We start from the raw sequence: 6522 nt of genomic DNA on the forward strand, positions 1-6522 counted from the left end.
AAAAAAAACGGAAAATTAATGAACTTGCTGCGTTTTTTGCCGCGATGCGTTTTTTTCGCGGAAAAAAACGCATCATGTGCACAAAACATGTGGAATTCATTCTAAATGATGGGATGCTTATTGTATGCTTTTTTTTGCGGTTTTATAGCGTTTTTATTGGGAAAAACCGCAAAAAAAACGCAAAGTGTGAACACAGCCTTAAACATGTTTGTCAGCGTTCGTCACTTTCGGATGGAATCCCTCAGGTCTGTCATCGCCTCGCTAGAAAAGGGAGAGTTTTTGGGCTCAATAGACATTCAGGACGCCTATCTACATATTCCCATCTTTCCACCTCATCAAAGATTTCTCCGGTTTGCCTTAAACGATCAGCACTTCCAATTCACGGCTTTACCCTTCGGGCTGGCCTCCGCCCCCAGGGTGTTCACAAAAGTCATGGCAACTGTAGTATCCATTCTGCACTCCCGGTTGCATAGTTGTCCTGCCTTATCTAGACGATCTACTGATCAAAGGGGCGACTTTTCAATCTTGCAGGGAAAATGTCAGCATCACTCTGGACACCCTTTCTCGTCTAGGTTGGCTAATAAATTTAAGGAAGTCATCCCTTCAACCATCTTGGAGAATCTCTTTTTTAGGCATGATCTTTGACACCTCTCAAGCCCTTTCAATTCTCCCCCAGGACAAGGTCCTCGCCCTTCGGCAGGAAGTATGGAAGCTTCAACAACTGTACTCTCATACGATCCGGTCTTGCATGAGGGTGTTAGGAAAGATGGTTGCAACTATAGAGGCAGTTCCTTTTGCGCAGCTTCATCTTCGCCCTCTCCAACAAGCTATCCTGGCAGTGTGGAACAGAAATCCTCTCTCCCTCAACCGCAGATTCCGGTGGTCTCTCCAGGTCAGGCAGTCCCTCTCTTGGTGGCTAAACAGCTCATCGCTCCTCAGGGGGAAGCCCTTTCCCCCAACCAATTGGCTAGTGGTCACAACAGATGCCAGTCTCCTGGGTTAGGGAGCAGTGTTCTTCCATCACACAGCTCAGGGGCTCAGGTCCCCTCAGGAATCAGCCCTCCCCATCAATCTCTTAGAGATCCGAGCAGTTCGGCTAGCCTTGCGACATTTCCACCATCTTCTGGCGGGTCGCCCTGTCCGAATTCAATCGGACAACGCCACAGCTGTGGCCTATATAAATCACCAGGGGGGCACTCGCAGCAAGGCAGCCATGCAGGAAGTAAAACAGTTTCTGTTCTGGGCAGAGAGAAATCACTCTGTGATTTCGGCAGTCCACATTCCGGGCGAAGAGAACTGGGCGGCAGATTTCCTAAGCCGTCAGGGTCTAGCTTCCGGGGAATGGTCTCTCCATCCCGAGGTTTTTCTACAGATATGCCATCGTTGGGGGACGCCAGACGTGGATCTAATGGCGTCCAAGGGCAATGCCAAGGTACCCAGATTTGTATCTCGGTACCGAGATCCTCAGGCTATCGCGGTAGATGCGCTAGTACTGTCTGGGAACCAATTTCTCTTCCCTTATCTGTTCCCGCCTCTGGCTCTGCTCCCGAGAGTAATCAAGAAAATCAAGGCAGAGAGAGTACCGGCTATTCTGATCGCTCCGGATTGGCCTCGTCAGACCTGGTATGCAGACCTGGTGCAGCTTCTCGCCGGGGTTCCATGGCGGCTTCCCGATTGGCCAGATCTTCTTTCGCAAGGGCCGATCTACCACCAGAACTCAGGGGTCCTACGTTTGACGGCCTGGCCGTTGAATCTTGGGTTTTAACTCAGGCAGGGTTCTCCCAAGAGGTAGCAGATACTATGATCAGTGCACGTAAGATTGTTTCGGCCAGAATCTACCATCACACTTGGAAAGTTTTCCTTGCTTGGTGTAGAGAGCACGGGTTGCCCCCTCTGCGTTTTTCCGTCCCAAACATTCTAGCCTTTCTTCAAACAGGCCTGGATTCCGGGCTTGCGCCAAGTACTCTTAAACGGCAGATCTCGGCCTTATCTGTCTTCTTTCAGCGCAGGATTGCTACTAATCTTCAGGTCAAAACTTTTTTCCAGGGTGTCGCTCATAAGGTCCCTCCTTATAAGACTCCTTTGGATGCTTGGGACCTTAATTTGGTCTTAAGGGCTTTACAGGACGCTCCTTTTGAGCCTCTTCAGGATATTTCCATGACTCTCCTTTCCTGGAAAGTTGTATTTTTAGGGCCATAACCTCCATAAGGCGGGTATCAGAGCTAGCAGCCCTCTCCTGTCGTTCTCCCTTTCTTCGTTTTCATCAGGACAAGGTAGTGCTCAGACCAGCACCGTCTTTTTTGCCGAAGGTTGTTTCCTCATTCCACATCAATGAGGATATTGTTCTGCCCTCTTTTTGTCCTGCGCCTACGCACCGTGTAGAAAAAGCTCTCCATATGTTGGATCTGGTGAGGGCACTGAGGAGGTACGTTTCCCGAATGGCTCCTTTTCGCCAGACAGATGCTCTGTTTGTCCTTCCGGAAGGTCGCAGGAAGGGTTGTGCGGCCTCAAAATCCACCCTGGCCAGGTGGATACGGGCAACCATTCAGGAGGCCTATCGTACCAAGGGCATGATGGTTCCGGCTGGAATCAAGGCTCATTCCACTAGAGCAGTGGGGGCTTCCTGGGCGATTCGGCACCAGGCCTCAGCAGAACAGGTTTGCAGGGCTGCAACCTGGTCTAGTCTGCATACGTTTGTCAAACATTATAATGTCCACTCCCAGATCTCTGCGGATGCAAGTTTGGGTAGAAGGATTCTTCAAGCGGCGGTGGCGCACTTATAGAGAATCATTATCCGAATAATTACTACTGGTGAGTTAATTTCCCTCCCTGGGACTGCTTTAGGACATCCCACAGTCCTGTGTCCCCCAATGAGGCGAAGGAGAAATAGGGATTTTTGTATTACTCACCGTAAAATCCTTTTCTCCGAGACGCTCATTGGGGGACACAGCTCCCTCCCTGGTAGCCTGTTGGCTGCTTTGGCTGTATCTGTTTTTGTTAGTCAGTAGGATCTTTTCTAGACATAAGTTTTCCGTATTTATGCTGTTATATCATTTTTTGTGTTTTGTTCTCCTACTGCTTTTGCACCAAACTGGAGTCTCTGGTAGCCAGTGTCAGGGTGTATACGATGGAGGAGGAGCTAACTTTTTTTCACGTTTACTTAGTGTCAGCCTCCTGGCGGCAGAAGCATACACCCACAGTCACACAGTCCAGTGTCCCCCAATGAGCGTCTCGGAGAAAAGGATTTTACGGTGAGTAACACAAAAATCCCTATTTCTGCCACAGAAAATATACTGTAATACAGTGGGCCAGATTTATTCACTAGTCTCCCAGAAAAAATAAAAAAGGGGGATATTAATGTTGGCAAATCTGCATCTGTGCCAGTCCTGTCTGTGGTATCTGTCACTCATTTTCTGCCACAGAAAATATACTGTAATACAGTGGGGCCAGATTTATTCACTGGTCTCCCATAAAAAATAAAAAAGGGGGAGATTAATATTGGCAAATCTGCATCTGTGCCAGTCCTGTCTGTGGTATCTGTCACTCATTTTCTGCCACAGAAAATATACTGTAATACAGTGGGCCTGATTTATTCACTAGTCTCCCAGAAAAAAATAAAAAAGGGGGAGATTAATACTGGCAAATCTGCATCTGTTCCAGTCCTGTCTGTGGTATCTGTCAGTCATTTTCTGCCACAGAAACTATACTGTAATACAGTGGGCCTGATTTATTCACTAGTCTCCCATATAAAAAAAAAAAAGGGGGGAGATTTTTATTTCCAGTGTGTGCATCTGCGTCAGTCCTGTTAGTGGCATATCTGTCAGCCACTGTCTGCCACTGAAGCTGTGTACTGTAATACAGTGGGCCTGATTTTCCCTGCAGTCTCACACACCTATAAAGGGAGATTTAAATTCACAACAAGTTTGCGTACACCTTCTAACTGGTTTTACAGTACCAAATACCGTTTGTTAGTTTGGTTACATTTTTCAAAGAATGAGGAAGTCTGGTGGAAGAGGTCGTGGCCGTGGGCGGTCATTGCCAGCTGGTAATGATGGTAGTGGTGGTGGAGCATCAGGTGGTCGTGGGAAAAGCAATATTGCACCGAAGTCTCGAGTTGTTGAGCGTCATCGTCTGGCTACACGAGGCCTCGAACGCTCCCTTTTCTGGGAGTAGGAAACCCGCATTTAAAGCCGGAGCAGCAGGAACAAGTTTTGGCTTTCCTTGCTGACTCTGCCTCTAGCTCTTTCGCCTCCTCTTCGGAAAGTGCAAAATGTAAAATCAGCGTCTCGTCAGTGGATGTTCCCGGTCAGGGACAAGTCGCTTCCTTGTGTTCTTCACCCAGAACAACAGAGAACGATGCGTCAGGCGACACAGCGGGTTACTCCATGGAGCTCTTTACACATACCGTTCCTGGGTTAGAAAGGGAAATTGTTAACAGGCCATGCCCATTACAAGATGAATCGGACATGGAGTGCACAGATGCACAGCCACAGCCAGATTACTATGCTGTTCCTTTGACTCAGATCAGAACATTGCCCTCGCAGTGTACTGAGCCAGAATCTGACCCTGATGAGACTATGGAGCCCCGTCACAAACGCTATAGCACCGGCTTACACGGTGACACAGAGGAAGGTGCACAGGACATAGAAGAGGAGGTCATAGATGACCCAGTTGTTGACCCCGATTGGCAGCCATTGGGGGAACGGTGCAGCCGGCAGTAGCTCTGAAGCGGAGGAGGAGGAGCCGCAGCAGGCATCAACATCGCAACAGGTTCCATCTGGTAGGCCCATATCTGGCCAAAAACGTGTGGCAAAACCAAAAACAGTTGTAGGACAGCGTGGCCATCTGGTTAAAGTAGCTCAGTGTGCAATGCCTGAAAAGGTATCTGATAGTAGGAAGAGTGCAGTCTGGCATTTTTTTAACCAAGATCCAAATGATCAGTGCAAAGTCATCTGTAAGAAATGCTCAAGGACCTTCAGCAGAGGTCAGAATGTTAAAAAGCTAAATACAAGTTGCATGCATAGACATTTAACCACCATGCACTTGCAAGCCAGGACTAACTACCAAACGTCCCTTAACGTTGTTGCACCCTCTCACAATGAAGCTAGTCAGCAACGCTACATTCCTTCCCTCACTCTAAGCCCACCGTTTACCACACCACTTGCAGTAAATGTGGAGGTTTTGTCGCAAGGCCAAAGCAGTCAGGGAATCACCAAGTTCGTGGGAGGAAACACTGCATGTAGGCCAACAGCAAGAATACCATCACCAACCCTCTCTCGGTCTGCCATGTCCACCGGCACCCCCGCTAGTTCCACCATATGCAGCTCTCCAGTCCAGCTCACCCTACAAGAGACTCTCGTTAGGAAAAGGAAGTACTCATCCTCTCATCCGCATACACAGGGTTTGAACGCCCACATTGCTAGACTAATCTCGTTAGAGATGATGCCCTACCGGTTAGCTTAAAGCAAAGCTTTCAAAGCCCTGATGGACTACGCTGTACCACGCTACGAGCTACCCAGTCAACACTTCTTTTCGAGAAAAGCCATCCCAGCCCTCCACCAGCATGTAAAAGACCGCATTGTCCATGCACTCAGGCAATCTGTGAGTAGAAAGGTGCACCTGACAACAGATGCATGGACCAGTAGGCATGGCCAGGGGCGTTACGTGTCCATCACAGCACACTGGGTTAATGTGGTGGATGCAGGGTCCACAGGGGACAGCAATATTGGGACAGTTCTGCCTAGCCCACAGTCTAGGAAACAGTTGGCTGTAGGCGTTCGCCCCCCCTTCTCCTCCTCCTCGTCCTCCAGCAGAAGCGAGAGCTCGTCCACAGACCGCAGTTGCACGACCACTCCATCCGCAGCTGCCACTGTTGCACACGAGGTGTCCCATTATGGAACAGCTAGTGGCAAGCGTCAGCAGGCTGTATTGGCAATGAAGTGTTTGGGCAATAACAGACACACTGCGGAACTTCTGTCCGAGTTCTTGCAGCAAGAAACTCAGTCATGGCTGGGCAGTGTACATCTTGAGGCAGGCAAGGTAGTGAGTGATCACGGAAGGAATTTTATGGCTGCCATAGCCCTTTCACAACTGAACCCCATTCCTTGCCTGGCTCACACCTTAAACCTGGTGGTGCAGTGCTTCCTGAAAAGTTATCCGGGGTTACCCGACCTGCTCCTGAAGGTGCGCAGACTTTGCTCGCACATCCGCCGTTCGCCCGTACACTCCAGCCGTATGCAGAATCATCAGCGATCTTTGAACCTTCCCCAGCATCGCCTAATCATCAACGTTGCAACAAGGTGGAACTCCACACTGCACATGCTTCAGAGACTGTGCGAACAGAGACGTGCTGTTATGTATTTGTGGGAGGATCCACATACACGGGCAGGCAGTTGGATGGCAGACATGGAGTTGTCAGGTGTGCAGTGGTCGAAGCTACAAGACCTGTGTCAAGTCCTTCAGTGTTTTGAGGAATGCACATGGGTGGTTAGTGCAGACAATGCCATAATAAGCATGAGCATC

This window comes from Ranitomeya imitator, chromosome 2 (genome assembly GCF_032444005.1).
Source record: "Ranitomeya imitator isolate aRanImi1 chromosome 2, aRanImi1.pri, whole genome shotgun sequence".
In the NCBI taxonomy this organism is placed as follows: Eukaryota; Metazoa; Chordata; class Amphibia; order Anura; family Dendrobatidae; genus Ranitomeya; species Ranitomeya imitator.